This window comes from Corvus kubaryi, unplaced genomic scaffold (genome assembly GCF_017639235.1).
Source record: "Corvus kubaryi isolate FWS band 111438036 unplaced genomic scaffold, C.kubaryi_AGA036_p1.0 78, whole genome shotgun sequence".
Classification (NCBI taxonomy): domain Eukaryota; kingdom Metazoa; phylum Chordata; class Aves; order Passeriformes; family Corvidae; genus Corvus; species Corvus kubaryi.
In genome coordinates, this window is record NW_024582065.1 from 2,551,391 (window position 1) to 2,577,380 (window position 25,990).

The window sequence follows — 25,990 nt, forward strand, 5'->3', positions numbered from 1 at the left end:
ACTTAAATTCTCTGTAGCTAACTCAGATTTTATTAAACACAGCTGTAACCCCAGACTTCTTCAGATGTGTGAGCTCACTGCTGACGTCGCTCCTGGGCCTTTGGAAATCCAGGCTTAGCAAGAATTCTGAGGGGGAAAAAAAAAAAAGAATAATGAGACAGAGAATTTGTCATGAATTTGTCATGAATTGAGCAAAAAAATGTGAGTTTGTAACTGAGCCCAGACCAATCCTTTTGTTCTTCACATCCAGCTTCGACTGAGAGCAGAGTCCCTCAAATAGCACAGAAAAAGAAAAATATACACCAGGCTAAACCAGGATAAGGCTCGACTGACTTCTTCTTCTATCAGCTGCCTTCTCTGCATTCTCCAAACCCCAGCATCACCCTATGACCTCCTCACAAGTTTGGGGCTCTCTCAACATCAACAGCACAAGAGCAAATTTAGTTTGAACATTCTGTCTTGCTCATCACCACCTTTCTCAGCCCAGATTTAAGTTTATCTTTGTTTCAGAGCCAGCAAATAAAGCAAACCTCCATGGGAGAATAATCCAAATCATTGCACATTTAAACAAGGTTGGTTTTATGACAGTGCAACAATAGACATCGTGTAAGCTGCTTTTATTCTGAATACAGTCCTTTTATCCCCATATTTTTGGAGTGCCAGTGGTATGATAGCACTGTACAAACACTCCTCCTAAACTTCATTTACAGCATTGAAGTTGACTGAATGCACAAGTTCTGTCACAAAAGAACAGACTTTCATTTCCCTGCTGATATTGCAGATCAGTATCAATAATTTAATTACATCTTTTTCCAAAATGACCAAGACAGAGCAGAAAAATCTTGTTGTTGTAAAGGGGTGAAATAAACTTTTTTATTGTCCTAAGCAAATGGTAACCTCTGTCTATTATAAAGAAGCACACAACTAAAATGTGGGTCGAACAAAAAAAATGTTCCTGCTGCTGTAAATAAGATCTCTAATTTAATTTTTCCTCTCCAGAATGGCCCTGATTTGTTAGAGTGCAGTTAAGTTTTTTCATCTAAAATATTTTTTAGGACAAACATCTGCCTACGAGGGGTTTTAGTACTGTTGTTGTTTTAAACTGCATTTATTCTGGCAAAGGCAGTGCCTCCCACAAGGCTAAAACTGATGTCTGGAGATCAGAGAGAAGTCAGAACCTCCACAGGTATCAAATTCCAAATATTTCATTTCTCCCCTAAAAGCTTTTTACAGAGCCCATTGTGCAAGGAGCTTTGGAAGCTCTCGTGTCACAGCCAGGGCTTTACTATCCCAAAATGATCGTGTCCAAGATAGCTCATTACAGCCAGGAAGTGATTCCATTCTGTAAAGCCAACAAAAGATACTCCCATGTCATGAATTCCAGTCAATTATAGCCAAATTCAGCCCATGGCCTCCTACTGTAGTTTTCCACAACCTCAACATGGTAACAGCAAAGTTTGTATCTCACTACGTGTTGCTAAATAAAAATAAGCTACAAAAAAAAGGAGTAGTGGGGTGGGAAACTCGGAATTCTACACATCAGGAGTCTGGGATTTCAAACTGGCTTTTGGCCAAGCTTCAGGAGCACTTGGGGACTTCACACATATTTCTCTGATAGTATTATGACTTCTGTTTTTCTTTTCTTTTCTTCTTTTTTTTTCCTTCTGTCTACATGAGCAGCGTCTGTTCCCAATTTGCTGTGTAATGCACTGACCCAGGGTTTTGAAACATCCCCTGGAACAGAGTCCCCACTCCCACTGCTGCTGGGGACACTGGTGGCTCTGACTTCAGGGACCAACCATCCCCGAGCCCCCAGGGCAGCCCTGGCAGGGAGAAAACCCAAGCAGACTCTCTATAGGTCCGCCCAGGGCCGAGGGGGAAGCGAGTGAGGACACATTTTCCACACTATAGCCAGAGGCCCATCTTACGGGAAACTTCAGTCAGTAAAAGCAAAATGTTACTGGAATGTTGCCTTCTTTGAGCTCACATGGAATTTTTTATGATGATTGAATTCGGAGAAACAGGTGTGAAAAATTCATCCCGATCCCAACTGGGCTGGCTCGGATGTTGGAGATTGTGTGGACCCTGCAGAAGGGCTCCTGCCTGGCCCAGCTACCTGCAGACAAATCCCTGGTCCCAGTTATCCCCAGGTGTTCCCCTGCCTGCCCATCCCAAGGCAAGCCAGGAGGAAAACATATCTGGCAACGATTTTGTGTGTTCAAAGAACTGCCAAATGGGGCTGGGGGCTTCCCTTCCCGAGGAAAGGCACTGTCCTCCTCTCTAGGAGCCCACCTCCGAAATTTGGACATTCTAAGGAAGTGAGCTGGAGCATCTCAGATCCTTGGGAGCAGCCACAATGGAATAAATTGTCCTCCAAAGCAGAGGATGCCCAGCCCCAGCGAGTGACCACAGGAGCTGTTCAATCCCTGCTCTTCCCTCAGGTGAGGCAGCACAGAAAGGATCCCGGGAGCCAGAAGGGATCTTCCCTGCCTGTGCCCCCTCCCATCCCTGCTCCCCCACCTCAGGCATCCGGGAAGGGCTGCCAGGGCAGATTAACCCTTGCTGCACCCACTCTGCCTCCAGCACAGAGGCAGCAGTGTGAGGGCAACATTACTCACTTCAACACTCACATTTAGGAGGATGAATAAAGGTTTTGAATGAGTCAAGAGTGGGAGCAGGTATAAGCAAGCCGATGTCCAGTTTACTGGAGGTGTCACAGTCCTACAACACTGGAAAACATCAAGGTAAGAAACTCCTCAGGAGGCAGCCAGACAAGGAATTGGGAAAAATAGAAAATATTCTCTTTTTATTCCCTAGGGCTCTCAGCTGTGAGCTGGGTATGTTTAAAGACATTACAGTTTGGGAAGGACAGCATAATAGAATTTACTCCTTTCAGCAGCTGGCTCGGACAGCAGAGACTTGGATTCAGGGGGTTTCAGATCCAGAAATGAGATTTAATAAGTACAGAGAGAGTAACAAGCAGTGCCTCAGTGAAGCAATTTGCATCTCCAGGCTAACAGACACTTGAGGAAGTTGTTAAAATATAATCTTGGAAGTGACTCTTGGCACCTGTGCCTGTTCCAGAGCTGTGGTACAGATGAATAAAATAACCTGCAGGCAAAGGGGAAAAAATTATTTTACATTCTTTACATCGGCTGACAGACAAAAGCAAACAGCCCAGTAGTGAGAGCAGGGAACATACAGAACGTTCTGGGTTTTCCAGCTGTCGCGGGTTCGGTTTGTAACCGGGCAGAAACACCAATTTAGTGTAGTGGTTTGGTCCAAAATACTCATTACTGTTTATCTGCTGTGAGATAAGAATTAGGAGAAATGCAAAACAGGCACCAAACTTGAAAGAATATAAAGAAGTTTATTAACAGACCTAAAAGAAGAAAAAAAATTATACCACCTTCAGAACTCTCCTCCTCCTCCCACCTTCCTCCCTTCTCCCACTGACAATGTGAAAAGACAACCCTTAAGATGTTCAGTCTGTTTACCACTTCCATAATAACCTTGTTCAGTCCATTTAGAGAGAGAAGTCTCTTCTTGCTCATGCTATGAAAACATTATCACAACGAGACAGCCGCCCACTTCCAAATATTGTTCAGTCCATTTAGGAAGAGGAGTCTCTCTGCCTGCGTGTGAGTCCTTTCCCCTGACTTGCAGCTTTTCCCGCAACTGCTTTCGAGGGTCCACTCTTGAAGTTTTTTGGGGTACAATTTTAAGGTTGAGCCGTTCAGAAACAAAAACAGAGGCCCTTCTCCTTCCCTGGGAGCAAAGGGTCTTCATCATCTTCATCTTTAGGACTATCTCTGGGAGCATCTCTAGGAACTGAGGTTTTCTCCTTTCCCGTTTGGAGCAAAAGTCCTCATCTGGTTCATCTCTACGGACTGAGGTTTTCTCCTTTCCCCTTTGGAGCAAAAGTCCTCATCTGGTTCATCTCTCCCTGTCCAAACTTCTCATGAAATTACAGCTGCGTCAGCATCTGCCTATCTCAGCGCAGGTGCTTTTGCTCACGAGTTGAACACTCCACCCCCCATATCTTCATGAAATTACAACAGGATACTCTGATATATCATAGCTTCACAACAGAATTTCAGCTTTAAGCATCTCCTCTCTCTCTTCCCTCAGGTTTTCAGCTCTTCACAGCAATAAAAGGGTTAATCTCACCTCGGCCTTGCAGCTTTACAGCTGGAATGTTGAATTTTTCTTATCGCAGTGGAGAGGGGGGAGAGCCGAGCTGCTCCGGCTGCCCACGGCAAGGCAGTGCGGGGGGGGTTCCACGGCTGGAACAGGTCCATGGCTCCAGGATGGCCGTGGCCCGGCCCGGCCTGGCCCAGGCAGGGCCTGGCCGGGCCCGCTGGCCCCCACACGGGGCCTGCAGCCACTTGTCCCAGCGCCGGAAACGAGAGAGAGCTTGGAGGGGGAGTTTGCCTATTCTTAAATGTGGATCACAGAGGTGATCACAACTTTAAGTGGCTTAGAGAAGTGTCCATATTCAAACTGGCCAGCTGATAGGTTCTATCAGTTCCCAGAGGAAACTGTAAGCACCCCTTAGCAAGGACGTCCCTTCCGGGACTATGCTTGCTAACCTATGACACCAGCTTAACTCATGTCCTGTCCAGAAGCTGGCTGCAAAGGATGCAATTGGTGTAAGAGCAATATTGAGAGGAACAACAGAGTCTTTTAGGATTTCTCTTCTGAAAGCAATCCAGGGAATTAATACTTTCTGTACAATGTATAAAAAAAATAAAAGAAAACACAAATGAAAAAAACCAACCCAGAAAAAAACCAACAAAACTTTCCCTTTATGCTTCCAGTCCTTTTCACCTTGGTTTTGTTTAAGTGCACTTTGCCAAGGTGAGAATGAACGGGATGCAGTTACTACAAAGGGAATTTTCTCTCCAGACTCTGGACTGAGGGAGTTCTCTCAAGGCAGCACTCAAAGTGAGCTATTTGTTCCATAATTAACCATTTCAGAGATGCTGCCTGGGCTGCTGTCTAGACCTGGTCTGGCAATTCCCATTTCCTTGCGGAGTCTAATGGAGTTGCTCATGTATCACGTCTTTTATTTCATTTTATTTTTTTAACCATGAAATTAAACCTCTTATCTCATTAAAGAAGAATCTGATGAAAGGCAGATCTATTTCAGGGTGAGTTGATATATTTACCACAATGGTCTAGGACTGCCTGACCTCCAGGTTGCTGGGATTTAATGTGGGAGCTACAATAACTCCAATGTTTTAACTGGGCAGGAAGAGGCTGAGAGGAAGGAGAGCGCTCAGGAGCAAATTCTGCTCTTAAGGGGGTGTAAATCAAAAACAGCCTGGCTGAAAAAACAGGTCGTTACTCAGGTTTTGATTGGTGTAAATGAGTTTTGCCCCTGAATGACAGGTCAAGAGTTTGGGAGGAGGAGAGGAAGTGGTTAATGTTTCACCGCGCTGTAAAAAGCCAACTGTGTCAATAGACTGAACTCCACCTGGAGACAGAAACTTTCTGAGTGTGGTCAAATTTGCCATCAGAAATGCAGAGGTGCAGCCTCCTGTACAGAAGGAGGAAACACAAGGCCGGACATAATTCGTTGCTGGGGTGTTTTTTTTACCTTGGAAATATGAATAATGCGATCACTGAAAATGTGGCTCGGGACCCTCAGGACTCGGAGTGTGCGATTCTCAAATTCCTCCCCAGGTTAATGGGTCTGTTTGGAGAAATGTCAACAGTCTGGGCTGTTCTACAAAGCTTTCTCCAAATGCCCTCTGTCAGCTTGGCTTGGAAAGCAGGCTGGGCACAGCAGGACACCCAGCTTTCCTCAGAGACTAATTTGAACGCTTTCTTGTCCTTGCTAAATGCAAACTGCACCAGAGGTTTTGAGGATTGCATAAACATGACGGTGACTTATATTCCAGGGATGAAAGTTCCTGATCACAGACCCATCCTGAAGTCAGCTCCTGTTGGGAGGAACCAATGATTTCCACTCTGCAGACAGGGTGGGCAAAGGATATGAGGTGACACCCCCAAGGTCACGTGAGTCTGAGACCGCGCACACCAACACATTAGAAACCACTGGGCTCTTGCTGTGACTTCCCAACGCTGGATAATCATGGAATATCATATCGTGTGACCTAACTGTCCCTCTCACCAGATGCTGGCATCATTATCCACAGAAACAATGTTTTCCAGGAGCAAAGGCCTACATTCAAACCGGCAGGGTTAAGGAGGGGAGGAGGCCAACATCTCTGTCATCCTGAGGACCAACAGCTCTCCCAGCAATCTCTGGACCCTCATGCCCTGGACAAGCCTGTCCAGGATGTGCAGCTGTCACCAGACTGCTGCCAAAATCTGGTTGGAGAAATATCCTTCCTCGTTCATTTTACACTTTTTGTGCAGTTCAACCCCTCTGATTCCTCCTGCCTGCAGTGGAGATGAGAGGTAGAGGAGCAGGTCCTTGGTACCTTCTGTCCCCCCAGCCATTTGTCTCCTCATTCAGCCTGAATTTGGGATCCAGGGGAAAGGTCACAAACAGCTTGTGAAGGTGTTCATAAACTGCCACAATCACACAGAGCTCTTGCAAACAACTGCAGCCTCTTGATCTCCTTTAACAGACAGGTAACGTGGTTTGATGTTCAGACAAAATGCAATTTTAAAATGGTGAGAGCAGCTGATGCCAACTGGTTTTAGACTGAATGTGAATGGGTGTGAAGGCACAGAAAACCAAGTTTCCATACAGACTCTTTACTAACATTTGCCTCCCATCCCAGGTGACACTGAAGGTGTGTTTTGGAATCCCAGGAGAGTCGGAAGCCCTTACTGAGCTCCACAGGACTGAGGAGATCTTGAGCCAAGGTTAAACTGCTCTCCCAGCACTGAGCTGCAGTACAGACATCCCCAAAGGCTCCATAGAAGTGTCTGGCTCTTTCAAATAAAAAGAGAAAATAAAAGCTAAAGGTACTTGCCAAATACCAGAGACTCCCAACAAGTGAAATATTTTTGGGAGTGACTTTTAGGCTGTGCTTTCCCCTTTTGCCAGGGGCTCAGGCTGCACCTTCAGCTCTGTGTGGGTCCCTGCCAGAGCAGGCAGGACAGCTCTGCACTGGGCACAGTCCTGTCTGACTTCCAGGGATTTTCCACTTCCCATGAGTGTTCCTGCCTGGCTGGGGTGACTTCCCTCAACTTACTGAGCACTTCCAAACACACTTTAAGCACAAAAGGAACGTGACAGCTGAATTGGCGACTGCTAATAAATATGGATACTTTATAAAGCTCTGAACAGATTGTAAAACTCATCCCTTTTTATCAGCTAAGAGAAGAATATAAATAACAGAGTAGCAGAAATTTTCTAAGAATCTTTGCTGTGGAAAAATTTCCAGAGCCATGGAAATTCTTTGTATTGACAGTTAGTGAGTTCTTTTGAGATCTGGAACATCAACTCCTTCACAGAGGTGAGCCCTGCCCTAGAATAACAGGGATCTTTGGCCTTGCAGCTGTGTGATCTCTGCTGGAAAGGGTCCTGTTCACACACCCCAACATATTTTTGGGATGCAGTTGCACAGCAAACCGTAGCTAAAACCTCTTATGCTGCTGTCCCAGCAGTGGCACAGATAAAGGCTGTGATAAGGAGGTGGTGGGCAGGATTTGGCTACAGCTGATGATGTCTTTGAGGGTCTGCTGGAGACTGTGACTGTCCAGTGCTAAAATCTGACCTTATTTCAGTATCATTTATTATTCATGCCACCTGTTTTGAAGCTTACTTGGAAATTCTGCCCTTTGATGGTTTTTGCTTCTCAGCTCTTTGTTTTCCTGGCCAGTGTGAGGATAGAGAGGACAGGTGGGCTCTGAACGAGTTCAGTGCAGGCTCCTTTCAAAGCAGTTGAAGATCCCCAAAGTGAGGGCACAAATGACATCCACAGGCACTCTGCCTATGGAGAATTTGTGAATTTGTGACAAAAATCATTCCACTGTTTAAGTGGGTAATGAATCACAAAATAACAGAATGGCTCGGGTTGGAAGGGACCTTTCAGATCATCCACTGCCACCCCCTCCCATGGGCAGGGACACCTTCCACTAGCCCAGGTCCTGTCCAGCCTGGCCTTGGACACTTCCAGGGATCCAGGGGCAGCCACAGCTGCTCTGGGCACCCTGTGCCAGGGCCTGCCCACCCTCCCTTTCCATATATTTAGTCCAAACTTATTCTCTGTCAGTTTGAAGCCATTCCTGCTTGTCCTGGCACTCCAGGCTTTTGTAAATCTTCTCTCTCCATGTTTCTTGTTGGCCCCTTCAGGCCCTGCAAGGCCACAGTGAGGTCACCCCAAAGCTTCTCCTCTCCAGGCTGAACAATCCCAGCTCTCCCAGCCTTTCCTCCCAGCAGAGCTGCTCCATCCCTCTGATCCCCCTGGAGCCTCCTCTGGCCTCTCTCCAGCAGCTCCAGGTCCTTCCTGTGCTGGGCCCCGGGGCTGGGGCAGCTCTGCAGGTGGGGTCTCACCTGAGCACAGGGGCACAGGGGCACAATCCCCCTCCCCTGCTGCCCACACTGGGGCTCAGCCCAGGGCAGGGGGTTCAGGGCTGGGGCAGGTCCAGCTCTCCCCCACAGCACCCCCAGGTCCTTCTGCCAGGGCTGCTCTCAATCCCTTCCTGTCCCAATGATCCCCCTTCCATAACTCTCTAACTCACTCAAATTTCAAATATATTGATAAATATGGCTTTGCTCCCCTTACACTGCCTGGCCAACATTTACTACAAACAGTGTCTGGCAGACAATCTTGTGCCACCTTCAGTTCAGGGTTCTCTTGCAATAAGGAAAGAGGATGTAGGATTTTATTGTTCTTACACCTTGTGAGCTCCAAAGTAGGATAAATCCTGGCAGGATATTGCTCAATGTCATGGGGTCAAGCAGCAGCAGGCACAATGATCTCATCAAAGGCATCAAGTCTAGCTCTTGGAGACATTTGGATGCAGAGGCTGATTGGGGGACTGATTTCATTTTGCAGGAATCCCAGCTATAAACAGATTAGCAAATTATTGTGACAGACAGTGAGCCCTCCGTGAGAATGTTTACCACCCACTTCCACAGGCCAGGCTCTGGCCAAGCCCTTCATCCAATCCATCCAGACTTCCAGGAATCAGCTGCTGCTCAGGAAGGTGCTGCAGGACAGGCTGGGAGCTGAAGGATGGCTGTGGAAAAGGTGGCAGGGGTGGAGGGGGGTGACATTCTTTCCGGGCTCTCATTGCAAGAATCAATTCTGGAAACCAGGGGACACCACAGCAAGGAGCTGAACACATCTGGAACTGCAGGGGTGACAGCCAGGAGAGCCTGACAAATGGCTCTGTGCCCACAAACCAGGCCCCAAAGGTGCCAGGCTGGAGCTGTGTGAGGGAAGATGTTTGGTTTGGGCTTTATCTGCTTCAGGGTATTGTGGCAGCTTTTTCCTGCAGAAAGATATCAAAGTGTTGGAGTTGTGCAGCAAAGGATGGAAATATTTGTAGAGGTAGTTTCATAAAGGAGAAAGAGTAAGTATTCTGTGATATAAACCTTGTTCTTCCTGGTGTAGCAAACAGCATAAAATCCTTCCTGCAATAGGTCAGGGCTAAGTTTGAAAGACTTTTGTACCTGAAAAACACTGAATTGTGCATTAGTGCTGTTCCATGCCTTTCCAAAATCCTCTGCCTGATGCCCACACTGTGACATAAAAAAGGGTGTCCGTGACAGAGCCAGGAGCAGCCAGACCTCCCTGCACCCAGGAGCATCCTCAGCCAAACCAAATCCTTCATCCCTTCCCAAGGCTGCACTGGAATGTGGCTTCTGGGCAAGGCAGAACTAGAAAGAAAACTTTCTTTGGAATGGACATATCTGGGAAAAAAACCATTTCAGCTTTTCAAAAAGGAAAAAACTAACCCAACAATCCTCTCCCAACTTTTACGTTAGAAGTTACTTTTTCCTAATGACTCATGGTATCTGTCAGAGCCTGAGTTTGCAGACTCACAGTCAGCTACAACCACATCACGAAATCCACTGCACTGATGGCACGCTGGCTCACTGGGGCCACAAGCACCAGACCGAAGGAAGCTTATGGATTCTTAGAGCCAGCAGGGAACAAACACATCACTGACATCAAACTTCTGCCCTCGACAAACCCAAACTCTTCCTCTATTTCTTCAGTAAACTCCTATCAACACAGGAATAATCCTCAGCCTGAAATGAGCATCTACATCACTGCAAAGCTGCTTACCTGTCTAGAGCTTCAGAAAGGTATCAAAAATCTGGGGAAGGATTTAAATTTCACTGGCCCCAGATGTGCCTCACGAGCCTCAGCCATGTTTGCCCTTTCCAGGACTATTAATGCCAAGTAACAGCGCATTCCCAACCAATGATGGCTGTGTTCATAAATATTTACAACTGGCTGAATGAAATCATACTTTGTTCCATCCACCCATCTACACTTAAGTGTGTCAGAGAGCCTAAACTATTGCCCTGCCAGACGCAGAGAACTCCACGAAATATAAAGCAACGCTCTTCCACTGTGCTCAAAGAGAGTTCAGCCAATTTCCCCCAGCTGCAGATCTGGCTTTGTGTATGTTTTACATTTGGGACCTCACCACATCACTTGGTGTCCTGTGAGAGCTCCAGAACCTGCTGTGTCTGGTCCAGTTGCTGAGGTTTTCTCCTGGTTTAGTTAAAAAGCCCCTCCTGAATTCAGGATGTTCACACCCAGCCTGTCTCCCCTTCTGAGTGTCACACCTGGAGCTTTCCCCACAGGCACAGCTCAAACACATCCCTGGATTAACCTTTAGGCCCAGGGCTTTAGGGCTTTTCCCCACAGATTATTTACAAATGGAAGGGAACTTTGGGATGGGAAGAGGAAGGCTCTGAATCCGCTACCATTTCATCTCCCTCACAGAAAATTAAACAGACCTTAGGTCTCATCGCTGATTCTACTGCAGGAGCAGCAGCCAGGTTTTTTTCTTACAATATCTATTTAGAGACAACGAGGTTCTACCCTTCTCAGTTTTGTCTTGCATTTCTAATAACTTGTAAGACTGGATTTTTTTTTTTTTAATACAGCTATTAAATATAAATAGAGTCATGTAATTTCAGCAGCTTCTCCAGTTGCTGCTTCTTTGTGTTTCTGCCCACTGGACACTGAAATTGCCATTTAATGAAGGTTTTGGCTTGCTGCACTTACTCTCATTGATCCTGAATGTAAATAAAGTTTCAGCTTGTTGGATTCCAGTTGAAAGTGTGACACAATGTTCTGTTTCACAACATTCAGAGAGGGGAAAAAGAAGAGAGAAATCAAGAAGAGGGAGTTCTCAAAAAGACCAAGAGAAGAGTAGCGCTGGAATTCCCTGAACCAAATCTGCTGCTTTTCCAAGAAAAAAGCTTTGCCCTAAAAGTGGCCACTCATTTTCATGTGTATCTATCCCATGCCTTGCATTGACTTTCAGATGAAGTATTTCTCTGTTGCTCCCTGCAGTGGTAACCCAGCTTCCCAGGATTTAGATGAAAGTTCCTTCAGAGGATGGCATGCTACGCCTTCAGTGTACAGATTTTACCCATTTCAGGTTTACTTGTGCTTTTTTTGTTGCTTTTCCTTGTTAAATCAAAAGGCAAAACAGATCAATAAAGCAGAATATATTTAATATGATCAAAGTTCAGAGGGATGCAGAAAGGCAGTCTTGCAATAAATGCCCTGATAACCTCCAACACACAGAAAAATAATTTTGTATTCTTTGTGCCTGAGTTTCCTCATCCACAGATAACTCTCCTTTATTTCTCCCAACTCTTCAGATCCTCTGCCCATAACACAACAGATTAAATCAGGGCCTATAGTAAGACAAGTGACAAGTAAAACCAGTGGAATTGAGGACAAAATTTGACCAAGATTGTTCAGTAAATTCGCTCCATCCCAGTTCTTATATACAAGGGATCAAATCAGAATTAAGTTCAGTGTCAAAAAGAAAGAACCAACTCCATAAACCCCCATTTTCCACAAACCTGGGATTTAGTGACACATTCACACGTGGTAGTAAAGGCAGGACACTGCTGACTGCACACACAAATCCAGCACGTCCCTGCCACGGGTGTGTTGGAATAACTCCTCAATGTCCAGCTCCTGTGAGGAGCATTCCCGAGGCATTCTGAGGCGGTGAGGAGGAGGAGGAGGAGAAGGAGGAGGAGGAGGCAGCTCCCTGGCTGGCCTACCACAGCCTTTCCATCACTTTCCTCTCCCTGTTTGGAGGGAATGGGAGCTTCCTAAACATGCAGCAGGGGCCATAGGTCCCAAATCTCCTCAGTGATTCCTGCTACCTCCCCACAGCCCCCTGCCCCGTGGGACCTCGGTTTCTGCAGGACCTGCAGGGTTTCTTCTTTGCCCTGTGGTGTTTGAGGCTGCTGCGAGGAAGCCCAGGGGATACTGAGCAGAGCTGTTCCTTTCCTGTCAAAATATGTAAACATGGACAAATATGGGGCCTGTCTGGAGAACATCAAAGTCAAGTCACACTTAGCCCGGCGCAACACCCCAGAGCTGGGGGGACTGAAGTGTGAAAGAGTTCTTGTTTTACATTGCTGCTGGGAAACGTCACCAGCCCAGGCTTGAAGCATGTCCTGGCTGGGATTCCACAGCCTCAGCCTCAGTCCTTCTTCTTCGAGCTGCCTGGAGCCTGATTGTTTCAACCTTGTGTTTGCTTTAAAGTGTCCTGTGCTGCTCTTCTCGAAACATCCCACGCCCTGCATGCCAGATGCTGCTCGTCCTGCTCTGCTGGCTGCAGGCACATCCTGGCCTCGTGGAGACGGGAGGAATCACTGCTTTAGTGTCACACAGGACAGAGACAGATGAAGTGGCCACACGATGCTCCCAAACTGTGTGGGGATCCACACAGAAACATCTGCTGCTGTCTCAGCCGTAGTCACTCCAACCTCCAAACACAGCAGGGCAGGACTGCCCTTCCCATGTCTCAGAGCCCTGCTGTGAATTGCTCAGACGTGGAATTATGGGGCAAATATTAACCTGGACTTATGTGAATAATCAAATTGGTAAGTCCAGCTGATGCCTTGAGAGGCCTCCTAGAAACAGAGACTAGACAGGAGTAAGTGAATAAAGGGAGGTATTTATTTGAAAGGCCTTCAAAGGTACCCCTGGGGAGCCAGAGGCCACTGCCAAGATGGAGCCCAAGGTGGACCCCAGGTCACGAGTTCTTCACTCTTTTATAGGTTTGGTTCATTGGCATAGCAGGGTTAGTTCTCCAATTAAATCTTCAGTTTAATGATGTAATTCCCTCAGCTTATCCTCCTCTCAAAGACTTTTGGTTTATACTTTTGGGCCTGGGATGGTCTGGGTGTCCTCGGAGAGCAGGCCTGGAGAGGCTTTGTTATGTCTGCCCAGCACGAGAGAGCAGAAGTGAACAGGCTCCAAGAAACTTCAGAGTGACACACCAGGCAGTGCAGGATTTGAAAAATATAAAAGTTAAAACCTAAGGCATCACAGCATTTATAAACTATTTACATGAGGAAGATCTGCAAGAAAAGCTCTGCTTGGATTTAAACTTTTCAAGGATATGACATCCTGTAGTCCAAGTATGCTGCACACGTTTTGGGATTCAGGGCCACATCTCTGTGCTGATACAGCACAGCAGATTTTGGGGCAGCCATGCTGAGTAGCAAGCTGGTCTTCCCTCATTATTTCATCATTTTGAGTTGCCCTGGCTATTTTAAAAGATCTGCCTGGGGTTTCCCATACCAGAGCTGATCTCCAGGCTGCCCTTTCACTGTGATGACACAATAATCTCTAATTGCAAGCCCCTGAGAAAATCTTGTAAGAACATTATGGACCATTCTCACCCGGTTCAAAACACTTGGCTCAGTGATTCAGCTGCAAAAATCAGCTAGAACCCTCCACAGCTTGTTTTTACAACAGCAAACCTGAATCCACACACCACATTTTCCCTCCAGATGGAGAATTCCTTCCCTCCAAAGGTCTCTTTTAAGTGTAAATTGGCTGTTACTTCGTAAGAAGAAGAACAAACTGCTTTCCTTTGATCCTATCTAAAAACAAATTATTTTCCCCCACAGTGCTGGTGGGCTGCTGCACCAGCAGGTGTATCTGGCCATCAGCAACATTATTAATACTCTGCAGGAGTCCAGACCCCGCTGACAGACGGGTCGGGCTCTCTACAAATCCTCAATGGGCAGGATGGACAGAAAAATCCCCTCTGACAATTTAAAATCCCCTCTGACAATTAAAAGCTCTGTTAGAAGAACTGGATCTCTTCCCACATAAATATGTGTTTCCTTTACCACTTACTCACCTGGCAATGAAGAACACTTCCATCAGAACACGGAGATGAAGGCTCTTCTTGCACCTTTTGTGTATCTTTCACTGGAGAAGTTGAACCACCAAAATAAACTCACTGAGTGGCAACAAATGAGCCGTAACTCCACGTACAAACCCAAATCCTGCCCAGCTCCAGCACCTCCTTCCACATCCAAGTGTCCCCTCCAGAGGCTGTGTGCTGTCACTGTCACACAGCTGGTGCCACCCAGTCACTGACAAGTGAAGAGAGTTCCCCTGTGGAAAGCACTTTCTTAAATAAAATGGCTGTAGCAGAGGAGTTGCACATTCAGTAGTTCTCAGTCTGGGAGAAGACATCAGCAAAAAATTCACTTGAGGGCTGAGGTAAGTTTTTATTCCTGTTTTGTCCTCTAGTCTCCATCTTTCCTGTTGGCTCCTTCAGGCACTGCAAGGCCACAATGAGGTCACCCGAAGCTTCTCCTCTCCAGGCTGAACAATCCCAATTCTCCCAGCCTTTCCTCCCAGCAGAGGTGCTAGAGAGACGATTTATAAGGGCCTGGAGAGGCATGACACAGGGAATGGCTTCCCACTGCCAGAGGGCAGGGCTGGATGGGAGATTGGGCAGGAATTGTTCCCTGGGAGGGTGGGCAGGCCCTGGCACAGGGTGCCCAGAGCAGCTGGGGCTGCCCCTGGATCCCTGGCAGTGCCCAAGGCCAGGCTGGACATTGGGGCTTGGAGCAGCCTGGGACAGTGGGAGGTGTCCCTGCCCATGGCAGGGGGTGGGATGGGATGGGCTTTAAGGTCCCTTCCCACCCAAACCATTCCATGATTGTAACAATTTATCTCCAAAGGCCAACCAAGCTGTCAGGTTACCGCCCAGCAGATCTCCACTGGGACAGTCTGGCACTAACCCCAAGCTGATAAATCCTGCCCTGCAGCACCCGGGATGTCGATGCCAGCTCAGAGCTCGCCCTGCCCAGGCCCGTGGTTGCCTCCTCCTGCCTGCACAGCCCCTGCCAGGCTTCCCTCAGTCCTGCTTGGAAGCACATGAGCTGACACTCCTGGAGGCACACAGCAGAATGCCCACAAGAGACCTTACTGGAATCATAAAATGAACTTGTAACAGCAGTGGTCCTGCTGTGATTGACCAGTCCTGGACTCCTCTGTTCCCTGCTCTGCCCCAGCAGCCAGGCAGCCACAAACTCCTTTTCCCTGGGCCGGCTCTGCCTCTCCAGACAAGGTCACACTGCAAAACCACTTTCAGCAAATCCTTATGAAGGCATCAAGCCCCAGCTACGCTCAACCCGAATTTTTTTCTGCTCTACACAGCAAATTCCACCCCCCCTACAGATCCATGACCTAATTCAGTCTCAAAGGCTCCAGCAGAAGCAAACAGAGACAAACCAAGGAGCGACCTGGAATTATGGCCCGGCATCCCTCAGACAGGACTTAAGCCATTCCATCCTGGATGTGTTTTTGTTACCCCCCCGACAGCTCCCTGCGTGTGATTTGTGGCACGAGGCGGTGGCACAGGGCACGGCTCTTTGCGAATGTTGCAGCAACAACTTAACAAATTCCTGTTCGGAGGGATCAAGGCAATGTGACATTTGCAGAGAGCGGGATTAAGCTGCTTTTGTGTGATGCTCCAGAAGGCTTAGGAGCTCTTGACAATTGTTTGGAAAAGAGTGACTTTTTTTCTTTCCCCTCCCGAGGAACAGATTGTTAAGGAATAAAATGTGTTATCGACTCGTACGAAAACCAGCGGGCAGAAATTTACAATGGAAAAGGAGGCAGTGATGGGGAGTGGATGCAAACACTGGGTGATTCAGAGGCCAATCCAAACCAACAAAGTGAGCACACTTGGCTAGAAAGGAAGTGGGAATATCTCCCAAAACCACTCTGCTGACTTCACATCTCCTGAAATCTTCAATGGTTTCTAGACAGGGCCTTCAGATTTCACGGAGACAACTGTGCTTGGTAGTGAGATAAAAGCTGACTCTTTGCACCCACTACTACTAAAAAAAGAAAAGAAATCTAATTAATTTTTTCCATCTTGCTGTGCTGCACGTTCAGCTTCTTGATTTGGAAGACAGAACAGACTGAATGGAAAGCTGTTGTTCATATATATTTTAGGAATCCCTTTCCTGCACTGACAGCTCCCAAGAGAGTAAACTCCAACATTCCTCATGGGAGAAGGCAACTTGCCTTCACTAATTGTACAAGACAAAGGAAAACTAAGGTCTAGGTGTTTTGAAGTAGATGTTGACTGACTTTGGGCATCTCAAATGGCTTCAAAAGCCCTTTAAACTTTGTTGTTATTGACACTTTTCCCACTAAAACTCACTTGATATCTAAGATGCTGCTTCTTTATGTCACAGGAGAGTTCATGTAGCTCCTGTGCTGGGAAGGACTTCTCTTAACTTTGCCACTGATGGGAACCATCCCTCTGAAGTCAGTTCACAGAAGAGAACCAAGCAGTTGTTGAGCTGACAGGTGGATGTAACTTAGACACTTTATATCAAAGGGAAGTAAATTCAAATCTCTAAAATAAAAAGCCAGGACAATTCTATCAAACTAAATAGGAGTGCACCTGCCCTTTTCTGAGGCCATCAGCTCATGTAAATCCTCTGTATTTCATGGAAAAGGCACCAATTTAAGGTGCTGGAGGAAAATGAACAAAAGCACACCAGAACAAACACCAGTGGAAGACAATCTTCCACCCTGGGTCTCTTTTTTGCTGAGTGAGGTGCTAAGCAACAACTCTGCTGAGGCTGAAACTATAAAAGTAAATAAAGTGTCACTGTCTCAACCTCAGAAAACACGGCCTGGCATCCCCTCCACAACCCCTGAACAGAGAAGCTCTAAGAGAAAACACTAAACTGACAGAAAACCCTGTCAAATTGAGCCATTATGTTCTGAATTTTCTTCTTCTTTCTTCCTTTTTCCATTTGAATCCCCAATTAAAACCTGAATGTTCTTTCAAGAGATTAGTGCAAGTCAGGCAAGTCAGGCAACCTTTATAGAAAGACGAATATATTCCTGCAGTAATAATAATAATAATAATATGCAAAAAATGAAACATTAAAAGACACTTGTAACTACCAGCACCATCGACTCTCCAGTAGATTTAAAGAAGAAAGTGAAAAATGTCACAGTCTTTGGAGCCAAAACACAGTCAGACACTAAGGCAGAGAGAAGCACTGGGATTCTCCATCACTTCATCTGAAAGTTTCAGCCACATCATTTCACCTGATAACTCTCATGATTTCTGAATACTCAAATTGTGTTTTGCTTGCAGTTTCTCTGGTAAAATCGTTGTACAGATCACTGAGACAAAACAAGCAGAAGAGAGAATTTGGAATTTCTTTTCCAAAGAAATTATTTGGGATAGCACGAAACAACTCTAATAACTGTAACAACTAGGCCAGCCTTACAGAATTCATATTTCACAGAGAACCCCAAGTACCACGAACCAATTTATGAATCCTATGGAAAAGCCCTTTCTGTGGAGCTGTTTTTCCTGCCTGCAAGGCAAAGGACCTGGTGAGAAAGCACGTCCAGGAGGGCTGTGCCAGACCACCTACTGCCCTGTTCAGCACATGCCAGCAGCTGCGGGATGCCAAGTGGGCCAGTGGGTTTCTCTCCCCAGATGAACTGTTTGTGTCCTGGCAAGGGCACCAAGTTCAGCCCCAAGACAAAGGCCCATTTCATTTCTCCTGCTTTCTTGCTCCACTTTTGTGGCTCCCTCTGAGTTGCTGTTGTTAAAACTAAATGATTCATTGAGCGCTGGGGAGCTGTCAGTGTTTTTTTTTTAACCAATGGACTTTCCTCAATTCAGATGCGAAGTACTTTGAGGTATCTGGGTTTTTCTCTGGAAATTCTATGCTCTTAAGTGTGTGGTTTGCTCTGGGCTCTAGGTTTCTTTTTAGGATCATTTTTGTGTTGTTTTTTTTTTCTTAAAGGTTCTTTATCAGAATTTGTACTTGATGCAGCACACAGTGAGCCCTTGCAATGTGTTAGTAAGGCTACAGCCAAGTCTCTCAAACTAGAGTAAAATCCAAAAGAATTGTTTTCACTTCTGCAGAGAAGAAGTAAAATTAGGTACTGCAGCATAAATTAGAGCCACACTAATTCTGCTGAAATGTATCCCTCTTCATGGTGGGGGGGGTTGCAATTAGAGGCTCTTCCAGGTCCTTCCCAACCCAAACCATTCTGGGATTCTGTGCTGAGCAGGTTACACCACCAAGGGGCTCTTTTAGCTCCGAGGGAACCATCCAAACCATGGTTTGGACCTGGTGGGACAGGTGGGCACAAGTTCCATCCCATCCTTGTTACTCTGTGTTTCCAAAAGCTGAACAACACCTGGACCAGCCACAAGTCCCTGCTCTGGCCTGGCCTGAGGGACAAATTCAAACAGACTCAAAGTCCGAGTGTGTGGAAAAAACCTTTGCTGTGCCCTGCCTCAGTCCAGAAGCTACAAAGCGTCCAGGATGGAAACAGATGCTTCTTGTGCACATGGGCTGCGTTTGGAAGTGCCACTGGAATTCAGCATCACTCTGGGCAACAGAGCCTTTTCAAATGTCCCTTTAGCCCTCAGCCAGGAATGGCAAAGAACAACCAAAAGCACAGAAGTGAAGTTCTCTGCCCGCAGACATCAACGGGAATTCTGTCCTTGACTCCACTGGGGCCAGGCTCCCATCCAATGTATTTGTACTTTAGGTTTCCCATGGTGAATAAATAGAAATGAGGAGTCCTGGCACCAGGGCTGTGAGTCAGACAATCAGGAATGTGCAGAATGCATTTCTCTAAAAGAATCAGCCTTTGAGGGCACTGGTGGTGAGATACCCAACCCTGTGGAAGTGCTCAGCCACACAGCAGGGCTTGGTGAGCAGGAGCAGCAGCCTCCTGCGTGGTTTGCAGACAGGAAGCCAGCGGGGTTATCGGGCCCAAGGAAGCTCTGCAGATCCACAGCTGCTCTGGGAAGCTCACAGAGTTCTGGGGAATGCTGGGGAAAGAGGGGTGTGAAAAGAAGATTATCCAAGCTGGGACAGCCCTTGTCACAACCCACGGTGGAAATACAGCTGTCCTTGAAAGGAGAGTTTACTATTTTATAACCCAGAGTTTGCTATTTTATAACCCAAAGCAATACTTGGTGCCAAGGGAGAATTTTTCCCCATGACCCAGCTGAAAGATTCTGTCCTAGGCCACAAAGCATTAAAAAAAGTATTCCAACAATTTTTACAATTGTTAATCGTTATCATGCTTTACAAACATGTGTTTGTCACTTCAGGATTACTCCTTGCATTCATTAACTCGGAGTTGTTTGATGCTACATTGTAATTTTCCATAAGGAACGTCTGACTGGAAAAAAAATAATCAGAGCTACGTGAGGCTGGTATTAAAAACATATCTGCAAATCTTTCATGCTGCTGCTTTTTGTAGTTTGGTCTATCTTTTATCTGTTACATATTGGAGGAATTACACCATCCCTATTATGTATAAAAATCCCTATTTTTTTTTTCTTCTCTGGTTTAAACACATCCACAGAATGCTTTATTTTGTATAGACCTGTACCAACTATACCAGTTTGGGGCATCATTTTGGAATAAAAAAAAGTAAGTGAAATATTATAATAAACACTCAGAGCAGGATTTTTAGGATCTGTATAATCAGAAACATTATTCTAATTACTTTTTATAGCTCATATTTTCTCCTGTGCAACATAACCCCCATCTGCTTTGTCAGATGGATGGAGGGGAGACACCACTAAAACCAGGTTAAACTGGCATCCAGCAGTTCTAAAGGCAGGGGTTTCCTCTTTTCTCTCTATTTTTGGTTGGGTTTGGTTTTGTTTTTCTTTAATAAATCACAGGGCTGGGACAATTGTCCCTGCCATGTGTCTTTGAAGATCCACCAGAGCCATTCCAGTGCTGCACCCACATCCAGCACACCCAGCACAGCTCATGGATACCATGGGAGGGCTGGAGGAGCAAGACCTGCCCCAGCCTGGTGCTGATGCCACCAGGAAATCCCATGTTCTCCAGATGAAGGAACCCAAGCAGCTGCTTTAAGAGCCCTCAAGGGAGATGTGTCAGAAATCCCGGAGGTTTTCCTTCTTTGGGTCATGCTCACCTCCCTTTTCTTCTTTGCTTCTCCACAGGGAGCTCGGCTCTGTGCTTCACAGACTTTCCATGTCTGCAGTTGCTCAGATTCCCTTGTTGTGGCTTCTTGGGAGCATTCCTGAACTGTGAACTCGTTAATTCTTGCCGATCCTTCCAGCAGTGAAAGCAGTCCAAGAGGCTGGTATTCCCCCCTCGATGTGCACAGACAGAGCTCAGCCGGTTTGCATGTGGGGCCTGAGCTGCCGAGGAGGAGGCTCCCGGCGGCTGCAGATCCCATCCCGGCAGGATCTAACTGCACATTTTCCTGCAGAAACATCAGCACTCCAGAGCTCCCCAAAACAATCCCAGCAGCTGCTTTCCTGGCTTTGTTGATGCAGATACCCCAGAGTGAGAGATATGGGTGCCTGTGCCCTCTTCCTTCCTCCAGACTCCTTTTAATACCCACTTAATCCTGTTTACTGTTTTGCTCTTGAAGTTAAACGATCCTTTCAAGCAGCTCAGTCTGCATGACTTTGGGGGAAAAGTATGTATACACAGAGTTAGGAAGTTGTTCCCTGCCCAGAGTGAGAGCTGAGCATCCACTGTGATGCCTTATGATTTTAGCTTTTATATTTTTAATATATTTGTAATCCTGCAATTCTTTAATGTGTAACTCTGAACTCCACACAGCCTGTTAGCTGCTGTTCTCCTGTTTTGGGGAGACAAAACAATTCCTCTCTAGGCCTGAAACTCAAGGACACCTTCCTGTCTCAGACCCCGAGAGATGTAAACAAAAGTGGGTTAGGGGGGAGCAAACTTGGGGTAAATGACTTCATTACCTGAAGCTGTAATTGGAGGATTAACCCCCAATATGCAAATGGACCAAACTTATACAAGTAGGAAAACCTGTGACCCCGTCATCCATTTTGGGTGTAGCCCCTGGGGGCTTTGTCTGCCCTAAATGTACCTGAAGGCCCTTCAATAAATACCTGCTTTTATTCTCTTAATTCTGTCTGGCCTCTGTTTCTAGGCAGCCCCATCAAGGCATCAGCTGAGCAGGGAGGATACCAGGGAGGCTCAGGGAGTGATGATCCATGGACAGCCCATGAACAACAGCTCCTGATGCTGTGTTGTCATAGTGACAGGAGTTTGTTCTGCCCGTGTTCAGGTCAGACAGAGCTTCTGCAGGTACGGACCTTTCATAGAATCACAGCTTGGAAGGGTTGGAAGGGACTTGAAAGCTCATCTCATCACATGGGATGAGACACCATGGGCAGGGACACCTCCCACTGTCCCAGGTTGCTCCAAGCCCTGTTGAACCTGGCCTTGGGATCCAGGGATCCAGGGGCAGCCACAGCTGCTCTGGGCACCCTGTGCCAGGGCCTCCTCACCCTCACAGGGAAGATTTCTTCCTAATATCTCATCTAACCCTGCCTTCTGTCATTTTGATGCCATTCCCTGTGTCCTGTCGCTCCAGGCCCCTATAAACAGTCTCTCTCCATCTTTCCTTTTGGCTCCCTTCAGGCTCTGGAAGGCCACAATTAGGTCACCCCTGGTCTCTTCTCCAGGCTGAACAATCCCAATTATCTCAGCCTTTCCTCACAGGAGGGGTTTTCCATCTCTCTGATCATCTTGATATCCCTCTTCCTTTTGTCCAAACTAATGAGGTCTGCAGAGATTTGGCCTGTGCTGGTTCAGGCACAGAGCCCTACACAGTTCCGTGCCTTTTGGTCACTTCAGTGCTGAACAAGCTCATATTTAACCATGTAGGCATAATCTTAAATATCCTCCAAAACTGCAGCCCAGCTCCTCGTTTTCCTCAGGCTGATCATTTTCAGGTTACTCCTATTTGTTTTGATGTTGCCATGGCGATTACCTGGGCAGGTGTCTGATTCAGATGATTTGGTTTCAAACTATTAGCCCAAGGTAACAATATATTCTCCTCCAGAATTTGGGTTTGTAATGGTGCTCACTAGGCTTCCAGCTGTGCTTCCCACAGGCCTCCCAGGCTCTCAGGGAGGTGCAGCAGCTGCCAGGGCCGTGGGCAGGGGTGGCTCTTCTGAGTGAGATGCTGATGCATCAGTTCTTCCTCAAGAGATTCTGGTTACACGGCAGGAGACTAAAAAAAATCTCCCCCTCCTCAACAGGGCAGGGAAAGAACACAGGATGGAAAATTCGTAGGTTGAGATAAAGGCAGGGAGATCTCTTAGCAACTGCAGCCATTGGCAAAACAGATATTTTTAAAAATAAATAAGGTATTGCTGATTAAAATAGGTTGAGAAAGAGGAATTAAAATATCTCTGCCTACCCCACCCCTGGATTCACAGGCTCAGCTTCACTCCTGACTCCTCTGTTTCCCCGAGCCCTGCACAGTGCAGGCAGCCACGGACTGGAGGGTGATGGTCAGCCCACGGCTCCTCCCTGACACTCTTCCCTCCTTACACTTTACACCTGTTCCACTGTGGGTCCTCCACGGGCCACAATTTCTGTCAGGAAACACCAAAAACTTCCCTGCTGCAGCCTGGGGTCCCCACTGGGTCCCTGCTCTGCTGTGCTCCTCTCCCCAGGCTGTAGCAAATTCCCTGCTCCTCCTGAGTGTTTGCAGGGCTGCTTCCTCACCCTTTTCTCCTCATCCTCATTGCCTGGCTGACATTTTGCCTCTTTTTAAGCCCCATTTGTCACCGAGGCACCCCCAATGTAACTCCCAGGCCCAGCAGTGCCCTGCACTGAGGAGGCTGAACAGGCTGTGCCTGGCATGGGGCAGCTCTGGTTTGTCCCCACAGAGACCCTCACACCCTCCCCATACCTAAATCATAACCTAAACCATGCCCTGAACAACCAGCACACACTTTTAGAAGATTTATTTTAAATGGGAGCTGTTTTTTTCAGTTTTGAGTCTTTGCCCTGAAGCACAGCGCTTCTGTACGAATGGAAATGCCCATGAAGCTCCCTCATTAAAATATTTCATTAGTTTTTCACTCCCAGCCATGAGAATTTTATTCAAGTCTCCTTGAGCTCCAAGAGCAGAGATAAGCCTACAAATATCAATGATTTTCTAATGATTTAATGAGTTTTGATGCAGTCCTCACCCTCTCTTCTGATGACCCCTGTAGGGTCAAGGCCTGGTGCTGCTGGAGAAGCACCTGGAGATGCTTCTGGCATCTGTCTCGTCCAGTGGCAAACTCAGGTGCTGTTGCTTATTGGAATAATTACTGGAGGAATCCATAACTAGCTCCAGTTTTGGCCAAGCCACATTAAAACTGGATTGTTTTCCTTCCTTCCTTTCTTTTCCTGTGGGTACAACAACCTCCACGTTGCCGCTCAGACACCGAGCAGCACCTCCCGAGCCTGATCTACATTCCAGCTGAATTCGCCTTCTGCCAAAGTTCCCTATTGCACAGAAACACCGGCCCTGACGCAACGGAGCTCGGGACGTGTGGATTCCTGCAGGAGAGCACGGACACCCCGTGCCAGCCCGGCCGGGGTGGTGATGAATAACCCAACATCCATCTTCCCCCCGCAGCTCCCAGCCCGTGAGTCAGCACCCGGAGCCGTCCCACGGCTGTTCCAGCAGCACATGCTAACACAACTTCCACTGCTTTTTAAGGTCATCCCGAGCTGCTGCGTGGCCAGAGGCCAAATCACATTCGCAGGGTTTGGCCAAATCACACTCGCAGGGTGCAGCCAAGCAAGCTGCTCCGAAATGATCCCCTTGTGGCGCTTCCTCCGCGCGTCCCCGTGCTCCGCTGGCTTCCTCCTCCTCCGCCACCTCCGCGTGGCACTCCTGGGGCAACACGGGACAGCTTTGTCCCAGAAATGCAGCTGGAGCTCGGCTTTCTGGGCTGGGAAGGCAGGGAAATCACACCCCAGCACAGCTGGGGCTCCTGTCCCACCGTAACTGGGGACTTTGGGCCCGTGATGAGGTTTCATTTAGCATTTGAACAATGTTTTCGTGTGACTGTGCATCTGGTGAGAGCGCTGTGGCACACAGTGTTCGGAGTGCTGCAATCTCCTGTGCCTCAATAAATCACTCAGGCTTTCTGAGGAATCCTGCCTGGCCCAACAGAGCAGCCCCGCACCGGGAATGCTGCTCAGATGCATGGGATGGAGGTTTTCCCTCAAGGTCCCCCAAGAATCTCTCACTTCATTGTAGTGAAGCCCTTCTGACGACACAAGGAGACCTTTCCCACTCTTCTTTCACAAGGACAGAGATAAAAGGAATTTTAATGTCAGCCTTGGTCACATCTTCCTTGCTGAGCACATCTCGTACTTGCCATCAGTTCAGTGATACCCCCATTGCTAATAAAATATTAAAGAGCAAAGAAAACCCAACCCTAAACCCAATAACAACTTGAAATATCAATAGATGACTCTAGGAGAGGTGCAAACCTTTAGCAGAAAGAACATTAACAGCATGGGATTCAGCTTTGCTTCACCTTCATTAACTTCTCTGCTCCCAAATAGAGACCGCACTCCAGAAACGAAGGGGTTATAAATAAGGGTATGTAGGTAAAGATATGTATTCAACAATTTCTCCCCAGCCACAAACCCCGTGTGGTTTCATGCCACTCTTTCTCACCCGGGAACCCCCAAACTCAGTCCTGCCTTACAGAGGTGCCACAAAGCAAAATGTCTTCAGCATTAGGAGATGCTCTTTTAATTTCAAACCCAATTTCAGAGCAAGAAAAGCAGACAAACTTCAGGACGAGCTGAAAAATATCCCTTTAAATTCCACTTCTGTCTCAATCACAGTTTTTCAACTCCATTTATGCCAACACCTCATTTACCCTTAATCTATTCATGTCTCGAGCTGCAGCTGAGGTGAGAACCTGCACATTTAGAATAAAAACCCTCAAAGAACTGAGTAAATAAGGACAGGTTCTTGATCCTATGCCCAGCCATTTGGGATTACTGAGTAAAGCAAACACTCCATTAATTATCACCGCAACAAAGGAGGCCTCTCATAAGGTTTTTCATGGAGACACCAACTGTATCAAGCAGCAGATCACTGCGATGTTAAAAAGGACCAGAGGGAGGTGGAGCCTGAAGAAAATCCAGTGTTTAATTCTGGACTGAAATTAATTTTAGTTGTCTTTTTTTTTTAATTTCTGGACTGAAAGGAGATGTTTATTTCTCAGAGGCCATCAGTGCAGGTGAATCCCATCTCCCACAGATCTGAGGAGACAAGTTGTGCTGTCTTCTTCCACTCAAGGCCAACAGCCAAAGCCATCCAGGGTGAAGGAGACTCAGGACCAAGACCCAGCATTGTTGGACTTGGAGCAAGGATGGGAACCCTGGAGCCCAAGCTCCCATAGCAGCCACTAATTACCAGCTGGCAGCCTCTCAGCTTCTCCTCATGAACTGCTCTGCTTTGTGTCACTGGCTAAATATTTACTGGAGCAAGGACAGGAAGCTGTTCCCATATTTTTATCATATTTCATATCAAGTGGAGCATTTGGAATGGGAGGGCAGCTCACCCCAGATGAGCTGCTAGACCACACTTCATCCAAGTCTTTAAGCCAGGCAGAGGAATTGAGCAGAGAAACCCTGGATAAAACAGTAAATGATTTCACCTGAAGCTTTTTCCCAGCAGGCCAAAGCACTCTC